General features: G+C 44.9%; 1 protein-coding gene across 2 annotated transcripts in view; it reads right to left on the reverse strand.

Annotated features, from left to right (window-relative positions):
- UBXN6 (UBX domain protein 6) overlaps positions 1–23,587 on the reverse strand; it is a gene marked incomplete at its 3' end in the record, with an annotated part of 289,209 nt that overhangs the window by 109,789 nt on the left and 155,833 nt on the right.

Raw genomic sequence — 23,587 nt, forward strand, 5'->3', positions numbered from 1 at the left:
ATTTAGATAATTGTATTTGATTAATTTAATTTTTTATTTTTTGTAATGTTAGTTTTTAGTGTAAGGCAGGTTAGGTTTTATTTTACAGGTAACTTTGTATTTATTTTAACTAGGTAGTTAGTAAATAGTTAATAACTATTTACTAACTAGTCTACCTAGTTAAAATAAATACAAACTTACCTGTGAAATAAAAATAAAACCTAAGCTAGCTACAATATAACTATTAGTTATATTGTAGCTAGCTTAGGTTTTATTTTACAGGTAAGTTTGTTTTTAGTTTTAAATAGGTTATTTAGGTAATAATTGTAAGTTTTATTTAGATTTATTTTAATTATATTTAAGTTAGGGGGTGTTAGGGTTACATTAGGGTTAGGTGTTAATATATTTATGTAGTGACGCGGGAGGGCGACGGTTTAGGGGTTAATAGGTTTATTATAGTGGCGACGATGTCGGGGAGTGGCGGAAAAGGGGTTAATAAATTTTTTAAATGGAGGCGATGTCCGGAGCGGCAGATTAGGGCTTAATCATTTTATTTTAGTGTTTGCGATGCGGGAGGGCCTTGGTTTGGGGGTTAATAGGTAGTTTATGGGTGTTAATGCACTTTGTAACAGTTTAGTTATGAGTTTTATGCTACAGCTTTGTAACGTAAAACTCATAACTACTGACTTTAGATGGCGGTACAAATTTTGTGGTTATAGAGTGTACCGCTCTTTTTTTGGCCTCCCAGGCAAACTCATAATACCGGCGCTATGGGAGTCCCATTGAAAAAGGACTTTTTAAAAAAAAAATGTGGTACTGACGTTGCGTGACTGACAAAAAGGTGTGCGGTACACCTATATCTGCAAGACTTGTAATAGCGGCGTTAGGGAAAAAGCATCGTTATGAAGCATAAAGATGCTTTTTCACTCATAACGCAAAACTCGTAATCTAGCTGTAACTAAATTGTAAAATTTTGTATACAAGCCTTCTAAAAAGGAAACTGCATGTTTAATTAAAGTCTGTACAACTATAATTAAAAAGAACAACATTTATGCTTACCTGATAAATGTATTTCTTGACACGGTGAGTTCACTGTGGGAATATCACTCCTGCCCAGCAGTAGGCGGCAAATTGCACCACAGCAAAGCTGTTAAATATCACCTCCCTTCCCTCCAACCCCAGTCATTTGACTGAAGCAAAGGAGAGAAAGGAAGCAACAAGGTGCAGAGGTGTCTGAAGTTTATAACAAAAAACCCTGTTCTTAAGAAAACAGGGCGGGCTGTGGACTCACTGTGTCAAGAAAGAAAGAAATTTATCAGGTAAGCAAAAATGTTGTTTTCTTTCTAATGACACAGTGAGTCCACGGATCACCTAATTACTATTGGGAATCAATACCCAAAGCTAGAGGAAACAGATGATAAGGGAGGGACATGACAGGGAACCTAAACGGAAGGAACCACTGCTTGAAGAACCTTTCTTCCAAAAGAAGTATCAGCCGAGGAAAAGGTATCAAATTTATAGAATTTAGAAAAAGTGTGACGAAAGGACAAAGTTGCAGTCTTGCAAATCTGTTCCACAGAAGCTTCATTCTTGAATGCCCAGGAAGAGGAAACAGCCCTCGTAGAATGAGCCGTAACTCTCTCATGAGGCTGCTGTCCAGCAGTTTCATAAGCCAAGCAAATGATACTCTTCAGCCACAAAGAAAGAGAAGTAGCCGTAGCTTTCTGCCCCTTACGTTTTCCAGAGAAAACTACAAACAGAGCAGAAGACTGACGAAAATCCTTAATTGCCTGTAAATAGAATTTCAATGCACCACATCCAGATTGTGCAGCAGACAATCCTTCTGAGAAGAAGGGTTAGGGCACAAGGAAGGAACAACAATCTCCTGATTAATGTTCAGATTTGAAACCACTTTAGGGAGAAACCCTAACTTAGTATGCAAAACTACCTTATCCAAATGAAAAATAAGGTAAGGAGACTTATACTGTAATGCCAAAAGCTCTGAAACTCTACGAGCAGATGAAATAGCAACCAGAATCAAAACCTTCCAAGATAATAACGTAATATCTAAGGAATGCATAGGCTCAAAAGGAGCCTGTTTAAGAACTAGACTCCAGGGAGGAGTAACCGGCTTAAACACAGGCACGATTCTGACCACGGCCTGACAGAACGATTGCACGTCTGGTACATCTGCCAGACGTTTATGTAACAAAATAGACAAGGCGGATATTTGACCCTTTAGGGAGCTTGCCGATAAACCCTTTGGATTCACACCAATGCAGATATTTACGCCAAATCTTATTGTAAATCTTTCTAGTCACAGGGTTACGAGACTGAATCATGATCTCAATGACGACTCTGAAAATCCATGCTTAGATAAAATTTAGCGCTCAATCTCCAAGCAGTCAGCTTCAGAGAAACTAGATTTGGATGAAGGAATGGCCCCTGAAGTAGAAGGTCCTTCCTCAATGGAAGTCTCCAAGGTGGACGAGACAACAACTCCACCAGGTCTGCATACCAGATTCTGTGAGGCCACGCCGGTGCTATGAGGATCACCGACACCCTCTCCTGTTTGATTCGAGCAATGACTCGAGGGAGGAGAGCGAACGGGGGAAATAGGTATGCAAGATTGAAATTCCAAGCTATCGCCAGAGCGTCTATCAGTACCGCTTGAGGATCCCTAAACTTCCACCCGTACTTCGGAAGTTTGTTATTCTGCCATGATGCCATGAGATCCAGCTCTGGCTGCCCTCCTTTGAGAATTAAGCTGGAAAACACTTCCGGATGGGAGTTCCTACTCCCCGGGTGAAAGGTCTGTCTGCTCAGAAAATCCGCCTCCCAGTTGTCCACTCCTGGGATGTGGATCGCTGACAGGCAGCAGTTGTGGGACTCTGCCCACTGAATTATCTTGGCTACCTCTGCCATGGCCAAGGAACTCTGAGTTCCCCCTTGATGGTTGATGTAAGCCACTGAAGTTATGTTGTCCAACTGGAACCTGATAAACCGGGCCGAAGCTAACTGAGGCCAGGCCAGAATAGCATTGAAGATTGCTCTCAGCTCCAGAATGTTTATGGGTAAAACAGACTGCGACCGAGTCCATGTCCCCTGAGCCTTTAGAGAGCCCCAGACTGCTCCCCATCCCAGTAGGCTGGCGTTCGTTGTCACAATCACCCAGGGGATGTTCCTGAGACAACCACCAAAGGAGAGAATCCCTTGTCTCCTGCTCTAGATGTACTCATGGAGACAGATCCACATAATCTCCGTTCCACTGCCTGAGCATGCACAACTGCAGAGGCCTGAGCTGGAAACGGGCAAACGGGATGATGTCCATGGCTGCTACCATCAGACCGATTACCTCCATGCATTGAGCCACTGCTGGCCGAGGAAAGGACTGAAGCGCTAGAGAGGAATCGAAAATCTTTGATTTCCTGACTTCTGTCAGAAAAATCTAAATTGATAAGGAATCTATTATAGTTCCCAAGAAAACTACCCTTGTAGTTGGAAGTAAGGAACTCTTTTCCAAATTCACCTTCCATCTGTGAGATCGCAGGAAGGATAACAACATTTCCGTGTGAGATCTTGTTTGTTGAAAGGATGGCACCTGAACCAGAATGTCATCCAGATAAGGCGCCACTGCAATGCCCCACAAGCGGAGCACCGCCAACAGGGATCCCAGAACCTTTGAGAAAATTCTGGGAGCTGTGACAAGGCCGAATGGAAGAGTCACAAACTGGAAGTGTTTGTCTGGAAATGCAAACCTCAGAAACTTGCGATGGACCCTGTGGATGGGAAAATGCAGGTACTCATCCTTTAACTCTACCATGGTCATAAATTGACCCTCTTGAACCAAGGGAAGAATGGAAAGAATAGTTTACATCTTGAAGGACGGTACTCTGAGGAATTTGTTTAGACTTTTGAGATCTAAAATTGGTCTGAACGTTCCCTCTTTTTTGGGAACCATGAACAGATTGGAGTAAAATCCCAGACCCTGATCCTGCATTGGAACAGGAACTATCACTCCCAGGTCAGAAAGATCTTGAACAGTGTGTAAAGAACGCCTCTCTTTTTATCTGGTCTACAGATAATCTTTAGAGAAGAAATCTGCCCCTGGGAGGAACAGTTTTGAACTCTAGCTTGTATCCCTGGGACACAATGTCCACTGCACAGGGATGCTGAACATCCCGAACCCAGGCCTGAGCGAAGGAGGATAATCTGCCCCCCACAAGATCTGGTGCCGGATCGGGGGCAAACCCTTCATGCTGACTGAGTCATTGGCGGGTTTCTTAGCTTGCTTTCCCTTGTTCCACGACTGGTTGGACCTCCAGGAAGGCTTGGACTGTTCTTGTTTTGTAGAGGGAGAGGAAGACTTGCCCTTGAAGTTTCGAAAGGAACGAAAATTATTCTGACGACCCTTCTGCTTATTCCTCTTATCCTGAGGGAGAAAATTACCTTTTCCTCCCGTAATGTCGGAAATGATCTCAGCCAGCTCCGGTCCAAACAAGGTCTTTCCCTTGTAAGGGATCTCCAAAATCTTAGACTTAGATGACACATCCGCAGACCAGGATTTCAGCCATAAGGCTCTGCAAGCCAATACGGCAAAACCAGAAATTGTTGCTCCTAGTTTAACAACCTGTAGGGAGGCATCCATAATAAAAGAATTGGCCAACTTAAGGGCCTTAATCCTATCCTGGATCTCTTCGAGGGGAGTGTCTGTCCGAATAGAATTAGACAACGCATCAAATCAGTATGCTGCCGCACTAGTGACAGTAGCAATACACACCGCAGGTTGCCATTGTAAACCCTGGTGTACATACATTTTCTTGAGCAACCCCTCTAATTTCTTGTCCACAGGATCCTTAAAGGAACAACTATCTTCTATGGGAATAGTGGGCCTCTCAGCTAGCGTGGAAATTGCTCCTTCCACCTTGGGTACCATCTGCCAAGACTCCTTGATAGAGTCTGCTATAGGAAACATCTTCTTAAATATAGGGGGTGAAGAAAAAGGGATACCCGGTCTCTCCCATTCCCTAGCAATAATCTCTATAGCTTGATCTGGTACAGGAAAAACCTCCACCATGGAAGGAATATCAAAATACTTGTTTAGTTTACTAGACTTCTTAGGATTGACTAACAAAGTAGTGTCTGAATCGTCCAGGGTAGCTAAAACCTCATTAAGTAACAAACGGAGGTGTTCCAACTTAAACCTGAAACAAACAACTTCAGTATCAGCCAAAGGAATTACACTGTCTGAGATTTCACCCTCAGATGCTGCAGAAGTATCCTCCTCCTCAGATTTCTGGGAAGGAACATTCGGAATAGCCACTACTGTGTCAGCAACCGTGTTCACTGATTGTTTACATTTCCTCTTGCGCTTTCCCTGCAACATGGGAAAAGCAGACAATGCATCAGATACCGCTGAGGACATTAGGGAAGCGATGTCTTGCAAGGTAACTCCAGGTGGAGTAATAGAGGAAGCACAGGGCACTGGCTGCACGGACACTAAGTTTTGGGATACTTGAGGAGAAAGCTGTGGCATATCTTGAACATTGTCAGAAGACTCCTGAACAGCATCCGCCTTAGACAATGTTGGCTCAGGTTAAAGTCTATCCCTGAAATGTAAAGTTCTCTCAATACATGAGGAACAGAAAGGGATTGGTGGTTCCACTTTAGCATTAAAACAAAGTACATGTAACATATTGCAGGGGCTCTTGGTCCATCTTTATTCAATAATAAACAGGATAAGTAAATAAACAAACTGATATTTTATTTAGAAAATACCCCACAAAAAAGAAAATGTATACTTACCCGATACATTTATTTCTTTTTTGACACGATGAGTCCACGGATCATCTTAATTACTAATGGGATATTCACCTCCTGGTCAGCAGGAGGATGCAAAGAGCACCACAGCAGAGTTGTATATATAGCTCCTCCCTTCCCTCCCAATCCAGTCATTCGACCGAAGTTAGGAAGAGAAAGGAAAAGCCAAGGTGCAGAGGTGTCTGAAGTTTACATAACCCACAACCTGTCTACAAAAACAGGGCGGGCCGTGGACTTGTGTCAAAAAATAAATACATTTATCAGGTAAGCATACATTTTCTTTTCTTTTTTAAAACACGATGAGTCCACGGATGATCTTAATTACTAATGGGATTCAATACCCAAGCTAGAGTACACAGATGATACTGGCGGGACAAGACAGGGAACCTAAACGGAAGATACCACTGCTTGAAGAACCTTTCTCCCAAAAACGGCCTCAGCCGAAGCAAAAGTGACAAAATTATAGAACTTTGAAAAAGTGTGAAGAGATGACCAAGTTGCAGCCTAGCAAATCTGTTAAACAGAAGCTTCATTTTTGAACGCCCATGAGGAAGCAACAGACCTAGAGGAATGAGCTGTAACTCTCTCGGGAGGCTGTTGTCCAGCAGTTTCATATGCAAAACATATGATACTCTTCAGCCAAAAAGAAAGAGAAGTAGCCGTAGCTTTCTGATCCTTGCGTTTTCCTGAGAAAACCACAAAGAAGACGACTGAAAACAGTCCTTAGTCGCCTGCAGGTAAAACTAAAACACAGACCACGTCCAAATTGTGCAGAAGTCTTTCCTTCTGAAAAGAAGGAACAACAATCTCCTGATTAATGTTCCGATCAGAGCAACCTTAGGAAGAAATCCTAATTTAGTACGGAAAATCTACCATATTTGAATGGAAATAAGATAAGTAGACTCCAAATGTAATGCCGAGAGCTCTGACACTCTCAGAGCAGAAGAAATAGCAACAAGAAATAAAACTTTCCAAGAAAACGACTTAATATCCAAGGAATGCATAGGCTCAAACAGAGCCCTTTGAATAACTCTGAGAACTAAATTCTGACTCCATGGAGGAGTAACTGGTATGAACACAGGCCTGATCCTGACCAAGGCCTGATAAAATGATTGTACATCTGGGACATTTGCCAGACGTTTGTGAAACAAAATAGACAAAGAGATCTGACCCCTTAGGGAACTTGAAGATAACCTTTTGCCAAACCCTCTTGGAAAAAAGGAAATTTATGATTACCTGATAAATGTATTTCTTTTACGATATGACGAGTCCACGGATTTCATCCTTACTTATGGGATTACGCCTCCTGGTCAGCAGGAGGAAGCAAAGAGCACCACAGCAGAGCTGTATATATAGCTCCTCCCTTCCCTCCCACTCCAGTCATTCGACCGAAGTTAGGAAGAGAAAGGAAAAGCCAAAGGTGCAGAGGTGACTGAAGTTTAACAAAACATAAATAAATACCTGTCTTAGAAATGACAGGGTGGGCCGTGGACTCGTCATATCGTAAAAGAAATAAATTTATCAGGTAAGCATAAATTTCCTTTTCTTTTACAAGATATGACGAGTCCACGGATTTCATCCTTACTTATGGGATACAATACCAAAGCTATAGGACACGGATGAAAGGGAGGGACAAGACAGAAACCTAAACAGAAGGCACCACTGCTTGAAGAACCTTTCTCCCAAAAACAGCCTTGGATGAGGCAAAAGTATCAAATTTGGAAAAAGTGTGAAGAGACGACCAAGTTGCAGCCTTGCAAATCTGTTCAACAGAAGCATCATTTTTAAATGCCCATGAGGAAGCCACAGCCCTAGTAGAATGAGCTGTAATTCTTTCAGGAGGCTGCTGTCCAGCAGTCTCATATGCAAAACGGATGATACTCTTCAGCCAAAAAGAAAGAGAGGTAGCCGTAGCTTTCTGGCCCCTACGTCTTCCAGAAAAAACAACAAACAATGAAGATGATTGACGAAATTCTTTAGTCGACTGCAAGTAAAACTTCAGGGCACGGACCACGTCCAAGTTATGTAACAGACGCTCCTTCTTAGAAGAAGGATTAGGACACAAGGAAGGAACAACAATTTCCTGATTAATATTCTTATTAGAAACAACCTTAGGAAGGAAACCAGGTTTGGTACGTAACACCACCTGATTAGAATGGAAAATAAGATAAGGAGAATCACATTGTAAAGCTGAAAGCTCAGAAACAGAGCAGAAGAAATAGCAACCAAAAATAAAAAACTTTCCAAGATAATAACTGAACCCATGCATTCCATAGATATTAAAACGGAACCCCTTGAAGAACCTTAAGAACTAAATTCAAACTCCAAGGTGGAGCGATTGGTCTAAACACAGGCTTGATTCTAGTCAGAGCCTGACAAAAAGATTGAACATCTGGAACATCTGACAGACGCTTGTGTAGCAAAATAGACAAAGCAGAAATCTGTCCCTTTAAGGAACTTGCTGACAACCCTTTCTCCAATCCTTCTTGGAGAAAAGATAAAATCCTGGGAATCCTAACCCTACTCTATGAGTAGCCCTTGGATTTGCACCAATAAAGATATTTACGCCATATCTTATGGTAAATCTTTCTGGTAACAGGCTTACGTGCCTGTTACAGAAGCATTAGTTATTTTGTTGTGAAGAAACTTATTTCCCAGCAGCAATGCCTGAACCAGCCAAGCCAGCGCCTAAGAAGGGCTCCAAGAAAACTGTAACAAGTATCATTTCATAAAGGGTTAACTCTGTTCAGTTTTGAGAAAACTATTTTCTGAGGCAGGTTTCCTAGCATATTGTGTACTGTAATTAAGTTTGTGATAAGCATTCACTGCTAGGTGATAAGAAGGACTCAATTGTTTTCTTGTGTGTACTTGTTATCTGCGGTGGCCTGTCCAAGGGCTTTGTCTAAATGTGTGATGGGGGATTTTATGCTTCCCCCCCTGGGAGTGCCCTGTGTGCATGTAACCTAAATAAAAAGCAGGCTGGGCATCCCAGTCCTCAGTTCTTGGTTGTCCCTCAATCGCAGCGTTGACTCGTTTTTGTGGGCAGAAGGGTATCCTAGCTGTACTACAGCTAAGGGGGATTATTCTACATTTGCGAGACTCATATAGAATACTATGAAAAGCAGCTTCTCCCCTCTTCAGCAATAGGAATCCAGGCTACTAAGCGGTCCATCTCTCAGCGAGACTAAGGGTAACCGTAACATTTGGCGGCAGCGGTGGGATTTTTCCTGGATTTCCTAGGAGAGGTACAGAACGGATGGAGAGCGCTTACGAAAAATTGAAGCGTACAACCCTAAAGGATTTACTTGAAAGCAGAGGGGGGTACGCCAGCAACCGGCCGAGGAGAGAGCTGATCGCAGAATTGACCGAACTGGATCAGAGCTTCACAATGGCGGAAACACCGACCACGATTAGTGACGAAAAAACCAGGATTGTTCGGGAGAGGCTCTCACTGTACGGGCCGAACCCCTCCATGGAATTGGTACAGCAGTTGATGGCGGAAGCGGACAAGGATATACGAGAGACTCGAGCCCACGAACTCAACCTAGCGAACGCACACCGCAATGCTGAAGCCCCGCAGGTAATCATCCCTGTCGAAAATGCTGGGAGGCCCAAGATACCCTATGCGGCATTTCGACCCTTCCTAGAGAGCGAGACAGGGATTGATGAATATTTGGCGGACTTCGAAAGGCAATGTGCCCTGCACCAGATTCCCAGCAGGGAGTGGCCCACGATATTGTCTGGGAAACTATCCGGGCGAGCCCTGGAAGCCTTTCGTACTCTGGGTGCTGAGGAAGTGACACAGTATGAGCTAGTTAAGGAGACACTGTTGCGACGGTACGCAGTAACTCCGGACGCGTATCGCCGACAGTTTCGGGGCACGAAAAAGAAGCCTAACGATACCCATATGGAATGGGCGCACCGAATGCGGAGAGCGGCAAATCACTGGATGAGCGGAAGTAAAGCGGTGACTGGTGAGGAAATTTTACAATTGTTTCTCTTAGAACATTTTTATAATGGCATGGAACAGCAAGGGAAGGAATGGCTGCGAGACAGGCGACCTTCTACCTTAGAAGAAGCAGCCAAATTGGCCGATGAACATTATGACTCCCGTCTTCACGAACCCAGAGAGGTTTACCGTGCACCCCCTCGTGCTGAATTCCGAGCCCCGGTGCCCGCAGGGCCCGCCCGACACTCAGGACCACCCAATAACAGCTCTGAGCGTCCCAGACCGACTTGCCACCGATGCAAGCAACCAGGGCATTTCATGGCTAGCTGCCCCCTTAATACGCACCAGACACCCAGGAATTACAATTACCCCTCTGGGGCATATCGTCCGGCCCGGACCCTCTGTGTTAACCAAGAGGCCCCTATGGAGGAATATTTGGGGCCGCTTCACGAGGCGGACCCTGTATATGCTGCCTCAGATAACCGCCAGCACCATCGGCAGAAGGTATGGCTCGAGGGGCGATCTACCGAGGGATTGAGAGACACAGGGGCTACTATCACGCTGGTACAGAGTCATTTGGTGCCGGAGCACAAGCGATCTGGACAGACTGTGGCCGTTAGAGTGGCGGGGGGGAATGTGTACAAAATTCCAACAGCTAAAGTGCATCTTGATTGGGGAGCGGGAAAGGGGGCTGTGAACGTTGGCATAATGGATAATTTACCTGCCGAAGTACTACTGGGCAATGATTTGGGCCCCATGACTTCTGCCTATGCTCCAGTATGCAACAACGAGGCGGACCCAGTGACTACACGGGCCCAAGCCCGGACGGAGCGAGAACTCTCACCAGTGCGGGAGACACAGGTAAGACCTACCCCGACCTTGCCTGACATGTTAGGCCCCATACCCTGGGACACCCCAGATGCTTTCGAGACAGAGTCTAAGACTGACCCGACCTTACAAAAGTACCGGGAACGAGCAGAGACCGGAGGGGGCGGGGCAGATAATGAAACATTCTTATGGGAAAAAGGGAAACTATACCGCTGGACAGAGAAAAGGGGACAGCGTAGGCGACAGCTGGTAGTGCCCCACAAATACCGTCAAGAAATCCTCAAGATAGGCCACGACATCCCCTTAGCAGGCCACCTAGCTGTAACCCGTACCCTACACCGCATTACTCACACGTTCTTTTGGCCAGGGGTACACGCTGACGTTAGAACTTACTGTAACACCTGCGATGTGTGTCAACGAGTAGGAAGGCGAGGCGATCACCCTAAAGCCCATCTAGTAAATATGCCCATTGTAGAGGAACCCTTCAGCCGGGTTGCTATTGACCTAGTGGGACCACTGGCTACCCCTAGTCCCTCCGGTAAGCGCTACATTCTTACCGTAGTGGACTACGCTACCAGGTACCCAGAGGCTGTCGCCCTATCCAACATACAAGCGGATACGGTAGCGAATGCACTAGTACAGGTGTTCTCCCGGGTAGGATTTCCAAAAGAAATCCTATCCGACCGAGGCACCCAATTTACGGCTGAATTGACCCAACAACTCTGGCAGGTTTGCAAAATTAAGTCCCTCCTGAGCTCCCCATACCACCCCCAGACGAACGGGCTGTGTGAGAGGTTCAATGGGACCCTCAAGCAAATGCTCAAGACGTTCACTCAGGAATACCGAGACTGGGAACGCTTCCTGCCGCACCTCCTTTTTGCTTATCGGGAGGTGCCCCAGGAAACGACAGGGTTCTCTCCCTTCGAGTTGCTCTACGGAAGAAAGGTACGGGGACCCCTAAACCTGATCCGGGAGCACTGGGAGGGAGAGATGGAGACTGACGGTGTCCCCATTGTGCCATACGTGCTGGAACTCAGGGACCGAATGGAGCAATTAGCCAAATCCGTGCGGGCTAATCTCCAGTCGGCCCAGAGAAGACAGAAAGTATGGTACGATCGGGGGGCCCGAAAGAGAATCTTTACCATAGGACAAAAGGTGTTAGTACTTAAGCCGGTGAAGACAGACAAATTGCAGGCGTCCTGGCAGGGCCCCTACCAGATCGTAGAGAAAAGGGGAGACACCACTTATGTGATAGCTAGCTGCCACGACAACAATCTTAGAAAGACATTCCATGTAAACATGCTCAAGGAATATTTTGAGCGACCAGAGAACGTGACGGCCGTATGTTGTTCCCCTCAGGAAGACCCCGACAGTCTACCCATTCCAGACCTATTAGAAAAGAGTCTCCCCACAGGTATAGTGGCTCAGGTTCAGATAGGAGACCGACTTAGCCCCACTGAAAGGGAGCAGCTCAACCAACTCCTACAGTCCAAACACCTCACCTTCTCCCCGAAGCCAGGGTACACTACTTTAACCACCCACCAGGTAGATACTCCGGGACAAGCTCCCTTGCGCCAGGCTCCGTACCGAATCCCCGAAGCAGTTAGGATAGGAATGAAGAAGGAGATCGATGAGATGCTCCAACTCAGGGTAATTGAGCCCTCCGATAGTACCTGGGCCTCCCCAGTTGTCTTGGTGCCCAAGAAAGATGGGACCACCCGGTTCTGCGTAGACTATCGGAGGCTCAATGAAAAGACCGTGACGGACGCTTACCCTATGCCCAGGGTAGACGAGCTACTCGATCGTATAGCCAGGGGAAATTACCTGACCACTATTGACCTCTGCAAAGGTTACTGGCAGATTCCCCTGGCCCCGGAGGCTATCCCCAAGTCGGCATTCGTCACCCCATTCGGCTTATATCAGTTTAGGGTAATGCCGTTTGGGATGAAGAATGCCCCAGCTACATTCCAGCGCTTGGTGGATAGGCTCCTGGATGGCTTCCAGAGTTTTGCTTGCGCCTACCTGGACGACATAGCGATCCACAGTGAGTCATGGGAGGACCACTTAGCTCACATAGGAATGGTTCTGGATCAGATCCGGGCTGCTGGCCTGACTCTGAAGCCAGAAAAATGCCACTTTGGGATGGCCGAGGTACAGTACCTGGGTCACCGGGTGGGGTGTGGAAAGCAGCGACCAGAGCCGGCCAAGATAGAAGCTGTCGCCAATTGGCCCACCCCCATCACTAAGACTCAGGTCCTAGCCTTCCTGGGCATGGCAGGGTACTATAGACGGTTCGTACCAGACTACAGCACACTTGCCAAACCCCTGACTGACTTGACCAAGAAGAACTTACCTCGACAGGTCCTGTGGTCTCCCCACTGTGAAACGGCTTTCCAGGCTCTCAAAAATGCTCTAATTAACGCTCCTGTCTTGGCGGCTCCAGCCCTTAACAAACGTTTTATCGTCCATACAGATGCTTCCATGTTCGGGCTGGGAGCCGTCCTCAGCCAAGTAGGCGAAGATGGAGGGGAGCATCCAGTTGCCTACATCAGCCGGAAGCTCCTGCCCCGCGAAGTCAGCTATGCAGCGGTCGAAAAGGAGTGTTTGGCTTTGGTGTGGGCATTAAAGAAATTGACTCCCTATTTATATGGGCAGGAGTTCACTCTGGTCACCGACCATAACCCGTTGGTGTGGCTGAACCGGGTCTCTGGAGATAATGGCAGGCTATTACGTTGGAGTTTATCGTTGCAACCCTTCAATTTCACCATTACTTACAGACCTGGGAAACAGAATGGCAACGCTGACGGGTTGTCCAGACAAACCGACCTCAGCCCCGCATAACCAGCGGTCTGGACAGCCTTAGTCTGCCCCGAAAAGGGGTCAGACCGTGTCTGCCAGAGTGTTCCACAGAAAGGGAGCACTGTTACAGAAGCATTAGTTATTTTGTTGTGAAGAAACTTATTTCCCAGCAGCAATGCCTGAACCAGCCAAGCCAGCGCCTAAGAAGGGCTCCAAGAAAACTGTAACAAGTATCATTTCATAAAGGGTTAACTCTGTTCAGTTTTGAGAAAACTATTTTCTGAGGCAGGTTTCCTAGCATATTGTGTACTGTAATTAAGTTTGTGATAAGCATTCACTGCTAGGTGATAAGAAGGACTCAATTGTTTTCTTGTGTGTACTTGTTATCTGCGGTGGCCTGTCCAAGGGCTTTGTCTAAATGTGTGATGGGGGATTTTATGCTTCCCCCCCTGGGAGTGCCCTGTGTGCATGTAACCTAAATAAAAAGCAGGCTGGGCATCCCAGTCCTCAGTTCTTGGTTGTCCCTCAATCGCAGCGTTGACTCGTTTTTGTGGGCAGAAGGGTATCCTAGCTGTACTACAGCTAAGGGGGATTATTCTACATTTGCGAGACTCATATAGAATACTATGAAAAGCAGCTTCTCCCCTCTTCAGCAATAGGAATCCAGGCTACTAAGCGGTCCATCTCTCAGCGAGACTAAGGGTAACCGTAACAGTGCCTGAATCAAAGAATCAATGACCGAATCAGAGAACCCTCGCTTAGATGAAATCAAGCGTTCAATCTCCAAGCAGTCAGCTGCATAGAAACTAGATTCGGATGATGGAAGGGTCCCTGAATGAGAAGGTCCTGCCTCAATGGAAGCTTCCACGGTGGCAGAGAGGACATGTCCACCAGATCGGCATACCAAGTCCTGCGAGGCCACGCAGTTGCAATGAGAATCACTGAAGCCCTCTCCTGTTTGATGAGAGCAATCACCCGGGGAAGGAGAGCAAACGGTGGAAACACATAAGCTAGGTTGAACGACCAAGGCACTGCCAAGGCATCTATCAGTTTGGCCTGAGAATCCCTGGACCTGGATCCGTATCTCGGGAGCTTGGCGTTCTGACGAGACGCCATAAGATCCAGCTCCGGTCTGCCCCATCTGAGAATCAGAGTGGCAAAGACCTCCGGATGGAGTTCCCATTCCCCCGGATGAAACGTCTGTCTGCTCAAGAAATCCGCATCACAATTGTCCACTCCTGTGATGTAGATTGCTGACAAATAACAACAGTAAGCCTCCGCCCACCGAATTATCTTGGATACTTCCGTCATCGCTAAGGAACTCCTTGTTCCTCCCTGATTGATGTAAGCCACAGTCGCGATGTTGTCCGACTGAAAACGGATAAATTTGGCCGAAGCCAACTGAGGCCAAGCCTGAAGCACATTGAAAATTGCTCTCAATTCCAGAATATTGATTGAAAGTAGAGACTCCGACCGAGTCCACACACCCTGAGCCTTCAGGGAATTCCAGACTGCACCCCAACCTAGTAGACTGGCGTCTGTTGTCACTATCACCCATGATGGTCTGCGGAAGCACGTCCCTTGGGACAGATGATCCTGAGACAACCAATAAAGAGAGTCTCTTGTCTCCTGATCCAGATCTATCTGAGGAGACAAATTTGCTTAATCTCCATTACACTGCCTGAGCATGCTCAGTTGTAGCGGTCTGAGATGAAAACGAGCAAACGGAATGATGTCCATTGCCGCCACCATCAATCCAATTACCTCCATGCACTGAGCCACTGATGGTCGAGGATTGGACTGAAGGGCACGGCATGTATTCAGAATTTTTAACTTTCTGACTTCCATCAAGAAATTTTCATTGATATAGAATCTATTAGGAAAGGAACCCTTGTCTGTGGAATTAGCGAACTCTTTTCTAGATTCACCTTCCACCCGTGAGTCCTTAGAAAGGACAGAACCATGTCTGTATGAGATTTTGTCAGTTGATAAGATGCCTGGATCAGAATATCGTCCAGATAAGGCACCACTGCAATGCCCCGCGGTCTGAGAACCGCCAGTAGAGACCCTAGAACCTTTGTGAAGATCCTGGGAGCTGTGGCCAGCCCGAAAGGAAGAGCCACGAACTGAAAATGTTTGTCCAGGAAGGCAAACCTTAGAAACTGGTGATGATCCTTGTGGATAGGAATATGAAGATATGCATCCTTTAAGTCCACGGTAGTCATCTATTGACCCTCCTGGATCAATGGAAGAATTGTCCGAATAATCTCCATCTTGAAGGATGGAACTCTGAGAAACTTGTTTAGACTCTTGAGATCTAAAATGGGTCGGAACGTTCCCTCTTTTTTGGGAACCACGGAAAGATTTGAGTAAAACCCCTGCCCCTCTTCCTGTATTGGAACGGGACAAATTACTCCCATAGTGGAGAGGTCTTTTACACAACGTAAGAATGCCTCTCTTTTTATCTGGTCTACATACAATCGTGAAAGAAGAACCCTCCCCCTTGGGAGGGAATTTTTGAACTCCAGTTGATACCCTTGGGACACGATTTCCAGTGTCCAGGGATCCTGAACGTCTCTTATCCAAGCCTGGACAAAGAGAGAACGTCTGTCTAGTACATGGTGTTATAAGATTTTAATATTTGCGGCTTTGGAGACAAAAAACAAAGTTTTAGAACATATCCCAGAGGCAGTCAACTAAATTTGGGGCAGTAATTTATACTTTTAAAAATAACAGCACCTCGCCACAGCTCTGCTGTGGCGCCTACCTGCTCCCTATGACCCGACAAACGAGCCTCTTAACCGCAGAGTGTCTACACCGCCTGTTCTACTCACGCGGCCCAAGCAGACACCAGAGTCACTTACTCCTCCGACTCCCAGAAAAGCACTGCACGGCTTGTCTCAGCGCGCGGACGAGTGCCCCGCCCATCGTGGGCGTAACCAACGAAACTCCCGGGCGGCTCTGTATATGTAAAAAATGGAGTCGCCGGGACAAATGCAATCTACCACACATAATTAATAAAAGTTATCCGCAACACATGTGCCTTGTAACACTGGCAGCCAGTTCCCCCAATAATACCCGGTCTGATAAACTACTCCGGGGCCCAGAGTAAACCGGAATACACTAGTGAAAATCCCCAGCGTCAGCCCAATCCTGAAGGGGTTACTCTACAAAACACCCCAATGTAACTCATGCAGCCCCATAAACAGGCCCAATATATAAGTTAGCCCTCTAGAACCGTGTAGTAAAGCACACAGATATAGGTGAAGATATACAGTTTACTGAGGAAAATGACAGTCTTTTCTGAGGTACTATGTGTCACAGAAAGTAATAGACTGTACATACCTCCATGCTGAGTAACAGCATGACTTGTCCCACACTGCTAGAGATCCTTCTTCTCCTCCAAGAATCTGTGGGAACAAAACAGGGCCTTAGATAAAATTTGCTAAGACCATATTCAGCAGGGCAGCACACAGTCTGGGAGTCACAGAAACGATCATATTTGAATCTGAACAGCTCCCCTTGCTTTACCCTTGAGTAAAATAGTACACACCGGTACCATTTAAAAATAATAAACTCTTGATTGAAGAATCTAAACTAACACCTCACTTTACCTCTTCCTATCACTAACACAGGTAAAGAGAATGACTGGTGTGGGAGGGAAGGGAGGAGCTATATATACAGCTCTGCTGTGGTGCTCTTTGCTTCCTCCTGCTGACCAGGAGGCGTAATCCCATAAGTAAGGATGAAATCCGTGGACTCGTCATATCTTGTAAAAGAAAAGACAAAATTATAGGAATCCTAACTCTACTCCATGAGTAGCCCATGGATTCACACCAATAGAGATATTTACGCCACATCTAATTATACATTTTTCTAGTGACAGGCTTACGAACCTGAAACATGGTCTCAATGACCGAGTCAGAAAAACCCTGCTTGGATAATATTAAGCGTTCAATCTCCAAGCAGTCAGTTTCAGAGAAACTAGATCTGAGAGGAGGGGCCCTTGACTAGAAGGTCCTTCCTAAACGGAAGTCTCCAAGGTGGCAGAGATGACATGTGCCCAAGATTTGCATACCAAATTCTGCGAGGCTAAGTTGGTGCTATGAGGATCACCAATGCCCTCTCCTGCTTGATTCGATCAATGACCCGAGGAAGAAAAGCAAACGGAGGAAAGACATTGGAGAACACTTCCGGATGGAGTTCCCACTGCCCCGGATGAAAAGTCTGCCTGCTCAGAAAATCCGCCTCCCAGTAGTCCACTCCTGGGATGTGGATCGCCGACAGGCAGCAAGAACGGGCCTCCGCTCACTAAATTATTTTTGATACCTCTCATCTCCAAGGAACTCCTCGTTCCTCCCTGATGATTGATGTAAGTCACTGACGTTATTTTGTTCGACTGGAACCTGATAAACTGGACCAAGGCTAAAAGAGGCCAGGCCAGAAGAACATTGTAGATTGCTCTCGGCTCCAGAATGTTTATAGGAAGAACGGACTCTGGCCGAGTCCAAACCCTCTTAGTCCTTACGTAGCCCCAGACTGCTCCCCACCCTAGAAGGCTGGTGTCTTGTCACAATCACCCAAGATGGTCTGCGCAAGCAGGTTCCCTAGGAGAGATGATCCAGAGACAACACCATTGAAGAGAATCCCTTGTCTCCTGCTCCAGTAGTATTCGAGGAGACAAATCTGTATAATCTCCGATCCATTGCCTGAGCATACTTAAATGCAGAGGTCTGAGATGGAACCGAGCAAACAGGATAATGACCATTGCCGCCACCATCAGCCCGATTACCTCCATGCACTGAGCCACTGAAGGCCGAGGAGTGGACTGAATGACTAGACAAGTATCGATAAACTCTGATTTCCAACATTCTGTCAGAAAAATCTTCATTGATATGGAATCTATTATGGTTCCCCAGAAAGTTACCCTTGTGTTTGGGACTGAGGAACTTTTTTCCAAATTTACCTTCCACCCGTGATATCGCGGGAAGGATAACACCATGTCTGTGAGACATCTTGCTTGCTTTAAGGATGGCTCCTGGACTAGGATGTCGTCCAGAGCGATTCCAGAGCTCGAGACGATTCTTGAGAATGGCACATGAAGGTACGCGTCGTTTAAATCTACTGCTGTCATAAATTGACCCTCTTGGATAAAGGGAAGAATGGACGGTACACTAAGAAATTTAGTTAGACTCCTGAGATCTAAAAGTGGTCTGAAGGTTCCCTCTTATTTGGGAACCACAAACCGATTGGGACAAAAAACCCAGACCCTGTACCTGTAGTGGAACTGGAACAATCACTCCCAGGTCTGAGAGGTCTCCTACGCAGTGTAAGAACGCCTCTCCCTTTATCTGATCTGCAGATAATCTTGAAAGCAGAAACCCGCCTCTGGGAGGAAAACCTTTTGAACTCTGATTTGTGTCCCTGGGACACTTATCTATTGCCCAGGAATCCTGAACATCTCGAACCCCAGCCTGAGCGAAGACGGAAAGTCTGCCCCCTACAAGATCCTGTCCAGGATCGGGGGCATGTCCTTCACGCTGTGTTTGATTCAACAGCAGGCTATTTGTTTGTTTTTTATTGCTTTTTTTTAATCTTTAAATTCCAAAAGATATTATTTCTGTCAAGCCAGGTCCCAACAAGGTCTTCCCCTTGTAAGGAATTGCTAAAAGCTTAAACTTGGAGCATACATCTGTAGAACAAGGTTCTAACCATAAGGCTCTGTGAGCTGGAACAGAGAAACCTGAAAGGGGAAGAATTCTAAATAAAGCAATTAGCCAACTTGAAAACTTTTATCATATCCTGGATTTTTATCCAGGGGGGTCTTTGACTTAGTAGAATCAAACCAATATGCCGTCGCACTAGTGACTGTAGTAAAGTACACAGCTGGTTGCCATTGTAAGCCCTGGTGTACATCCCCTTTTCTAATTTTTGTCCATAGGACTTTTGAAAAACCCAACTATCCTCTAAGGGTATCGTAGTTCTCTTAGCTAAGCTGAAAACTACTCTTTCCACCCTAGGGAATGTTTGCCCAGCCTCCTTAGCTAAGTCGGCTATGGAAAACATCTTTTGAAATATAGGGAATGCAGTCTTTTCCATTCCTAATAACTTACTGGACGTACTAGGATAGATTACACCGGTAGTGTTGGAGTCGCCCAGGGTAGCTAAAACTTCCTAAAGTAACAAATGGAGGTGTTCAAGCTAAAAAACTGAGAGAAAAACAACCTCAGGATCAAATAAGGATATTATTTCATCTGAGTCTGAGAATTCTCTGTCAGATAACCGAAGTATCTTCCTCTTTCAGGTAACAAGGAAGAAACATTCGGGATAGCAACTACTGAATCATTCACCCTAGATAATGAAAAATAATTCCTCTAGTAATGTTTTCTACCTCGTGGGAAAACCTATAATGTATGAAATGCAAAGTAACTCCAAGTGGAGTGTTAGAGGAAGCGCAGGGCACTGCATGTGGGCCATAAAATTTTGTGGGACACTATAAGAGAAATTTGTGGCATAGATTGACCATAGTCAACAGACTCCCAAACAGCAAAAAGCCTTAGAAGGAGAAGGTTCAGAAAAGAGAGACATTTTTTATTAAAAATTGACACATAAAAAACGTTAGTCTCTTTAAATTTAAAAAGTAACTCATTTTTTTGTGTCCTCTTGTTCTATTCTAAGACACAAAGGATGGATTAAACAAATAAAAAGCTGAAATTCTTTTAATAAAGATTAGCAGATAAAAAAACGTTACTGTCTCTTTAAATATTAAACTGAAACTTTTTATCTTTGTGTGCAGAAAAGTACTTAAGATTAGCACGCAAATATTGTAGCACCGACTTAAACCTCAGTGAAATCTTGCTGAGGTGCCCTCCTAATGCTCATTCACCCTTAGAACTTCATGTACCTAAAAAACATGACTTAGATCCTAAACAGATTCGGAGCGCAGTTGTAGCACTATCCGGACCCACAGAAGTGAAAACATTGAGTACTGTGTTAGAAAGGAATAACTTCCGATGAAGGCAAGAAAAATAAAGCGAGTGCAGCTTAAGTCGGCCCCAAACATAGTTCCGCCCCTCGTGGGCGTGATAGCACACATCTCAGAGATTCCAGCATAGTTGAGCCTAGAGATTGGAAATTGCGCCACTCAAAAACGGCGCCAAACATAACCCCGCCCTTCGTGGGCACAACAATACATGCTCTCCCGGTCACCATTATTATCTTAGAGATAGACTACTGGGAGATATCTGAATCCTTCTTTGTGAACCTGGGGGCAAATTGCAATACCGAATGTAAGGTATAAAATGTGCATTACATATACAAATTATATAGGGGATTGAACCAGCGACCATATAATAATATTAAGACACTATATTAAGTGGTTTAGCCCTCTCTGCTATTGGGCATATCTCCTGAGTCCTTTTGTATCCAGCTCGGTTCAAGTGCCCCCAGAAAAGCCACTCTCCTCAGCCCCAGTGCCTGCTATTAGCATGCTGTCACAGAATCCTCAATATATATATATATATATATATATATATATATATATATATATATATATATATATATATATATATATATATATATATATATATATAAGCACACTAGTTATATGGGGAGAGGAAACAACATTATCATAGTTAAGTTTTTAATTAGGTGCAGACCCTGTAAAACATGTATCAAGACTTAAAGAAACAGGAAGAAACACTGGGGGACACTATCGTGACCCCACAAAAGCCAGGGATTTCAGCACTCTAGTTACTTGTATGAAATAACTTAGTCAATCACTCATATTTGGATAAATCAAAAAAATAAAATTTATTTTGGTCATTTTCACTCCGGTGCAAATTACGCAACAGCTGGGTCCCCTAAACGAAACCTTATACGTATTAGATGCAAAGTCATTTATTGTGTGCAAATATTCTTATACATCTTACATACAATATGTAAAGTGAATAAACAAAAGCTGGCCAGCTCACATAAGGTTAACTCGATATAAAGAATCTTCAAATTTAACGCTAAATTGCAACACCCCTGCCAGAGGGTAGCCCTGCACTCCCACAGGAATCTGCTACCATGGGTAATAAATGGGGATCCATGCAACTTGCTTTTCACAGTTAAGTGGTAACACCTCTCTCAGAGGATAACCCAATAAATATTGGAAATCTGTTATCATGAGATAATCACCTGAGGATCTATGCCAAACAATTTTTTAACACTGTATCATTGAAGCAATCTTGTATAAATAATACATACATCACATTTTTTACGCACTATATAAAGTGAACAACTCCCCAACCAGAGGGTAGCACCAATTTCTCAATAAAGGTTTAAGCTACCTTGGAGACTTTTTAGGATCTATGTTGAAATTTATAATAAATGCGTAATTACAGCCACATATAAAGATACACTTTAACTTTGCAAAATAGCAACGTGAACCGTTACAAATAAACTGCTTATGTAACTTGTTAATAACATGTCAGTTCCAATCCTGCACTGTGTAGGTTATAGTGCATAGTGTTATTAACCACTTATTTCCATAGAAATTGCTTTGTATTTGTAAAAGCGTGAACTCGTAAGTCCATTAATACATGACTATAGCATGTTTGTGTTAAGGAATCCTCCACATCCAGGGTCCTTAAAGTTGTTATATCCGGAAACAAGGCATGTTATTTTTCCGTGGCTGTAAGTGAACTTTATTTGGCGTACATCGAGTAAACCAAGAAGCCGGGGCTCCGCTGAAAATAATGACTTCACACGACAACGGCCGTTTCACCCCCCACGTGACCAAGTGTCATAGGGGCTTCCTCAGGGCGTCTACCTTAGCACTCCATGTGCGGTCCTTATAAGCCCAGCCCATATTTCGGATTGGTGAAATATTGTTAGTGTGATTATAGCAACAGTAATCAAGTAACTTTCTAGATCTAGATACATTGCATATTACTATTAATGCTATATAGGAGATATAAGTCCCAGTAAAGTGCTGTACTTCCTCTGTCCTGAATCCTCTTTTTGCTTCAGACCCAGAATAAAAAAGTCAGCACTTACCTTTGAAATATGCCCGACAGCGGGGCAGCTCAGCAGGTTTAAGAGGTCCTCTCCCTCTCATAGCCCTGTGGATAAAGATAAAGCCTGAGTCATCATATTTAGGCTATCAGGATAAGGGCAGCATCAATGTATGGGAGGCGCAGTAAGAATTATGTCCCACAAGTTCCCATTGCTCTAAAGCCATCATTGCTCTACTGAAGAGACTGATTTGGACTACGGCTACACCCTAGAACAAAGCAGCACAATCTTGCACTACTTTAAAAATAATAAACTCTTGATTGAAGAATCTATACTAACACCTCACTTTACCTCTTCCTATCACTAACGTAGGAATAGAGAATGACTGGAGTGGGAGGGAAGGGAGGAGCTATTTAACAGCTCTGCTGTGGTGCTCTTTGCCTCCTCCTGCTGACCAGGAGGTGAATATCCCATTAGTAATTAAGATGATTTGTGGACTCATTGTGTCTTAAAAAAGAAAAAACATTACTGTTCCTTTAATTTTTAAAACAAAAACTGCTTTATTTTTCTGCAGTAAAATATTAAGTAGCACAAAAATCACTCCGGACAACCTCTACACCTCAGCTTAGCTTTGCTGAGGTGCTTACCTGTCTGACAGAAAATGCTGCCTCAGCTAACCCCGCCCACCGTGGGCATTATAACGTTAACCTCCCGATCGGCTAAAAGAATTACCCAAGCCGCAGGGAGTAAAGTAATAATCAAAACACCACCTTTGAGCCATCTCTCCTCGTCCCCAGTGCCTGCTATTGCTGCCAATAAAATGATCCCCCAAACATAGGTGAAGTGCCATCCTTTTATTTCCTGCATATGTGTCCCAGAAAAAATAAAGTTAGCACTTACCTTTAGACTTCTGCCAGGCAGCACGGCAGCTCACTAGGTTTGAGAAGGCCAGTTCCCTCACATGGACCAGAAGATAAAAACAAAGACTGAGTAATCACGATTAGGGCAGCATTAAATACATGGGAGGCGCAGTGAGGATTGTACCCCACAAGTTCCCATTGCGTGAAACCCACCACTGCTCTACTGAAGAGACTGACATGGAATATGGCTACACCCTAGGACAAAGCAGTACAATCTTGCACTGCTAAAAAATAATAAAATCTTGATTGAAGAATCTTCTAACACCTAAACTTTACCACTTCCTTGCTCTAA

This window comes from Bombina bombina, chromosome 2, assembly GCF_027579735.1.
Source record: "Bombina bombina isolate aBomBom1 chromosome 2, aBomBom1.pri, whole genome shotgun sequence".
Lineage (NCBI taxonomy): Eukaryota > Metazoa > Chordata > Amphibia > Anura > Bombinatoridae > Bombina > Bombina bombina.